Genomic DNA, 361 nt, shown 5'->3' with positions numbered 1-361 from the left:
GGCTGGTTAGCTCAGTGGGTTAGAGCATGGTGCTGATAACGCCAAGGTCCAGGGTTCGATCCCTGTACTGGCCAGCAACCAAAATAATTTCTTAAATAAATAAAAAATGAAATGAAATAAAAAATTCAGTTCCTCAGTGACACTAGCTACAATTCCAGTGTTTAACAGTTACATGGAGCTAGTGTCTATTTTCTGGGCCAATGCATGGGAAGTGGACGGGAACCCCGAATGTTTGGATGCAAAGAAAGCAGTGAGGAAGGGCATTCCAGGCAGGTGGAATGGCCTGAGAGCAGGGATGCATCCAGCATGAGCCCGGGACAGAGTGGAAGCCAGTCTGATCAGAACCAACAAGCCGAGGCTG

At 47.6% G+C, this 361-nt stretch overlaps 1 non-coding gene across 1 annotated transcript; it reads left to right on the top strand.

Moving 5' to 3' along the window:
* Nucleotides 1-74, top strand: TRNAI-GAU (transfer RNA isoleucine (anticodon GAU)). The gene has a single exon. It is a non-coding gene; the product is annotated as a tRNA-Ile (tRNA).
* Nucleotides 75-361: the final 287 nt, after the last annotated feature.

The sequence above is a fragment of the Cynocephalus volans genome, chromosome 16 (assembly GCF_027409185.1).
Source record: "Cynocephalus volans isolate mCynVol1 chromosome 16, mCynVol1.pri, whole genome shotgun sequence".
In the NCBI taxonomy this organism is placed as follows: Eukaryota; Metazoa; Chordata; class Mammalia; order Dermoptera; family Cynocephalidae; genus Cynocephalus; species Cynocephalus volans.
Note: the sequence above shows the minus strand (reverse complement) of the source record. Positions and strands in the feature narration are given on the sequence as shown.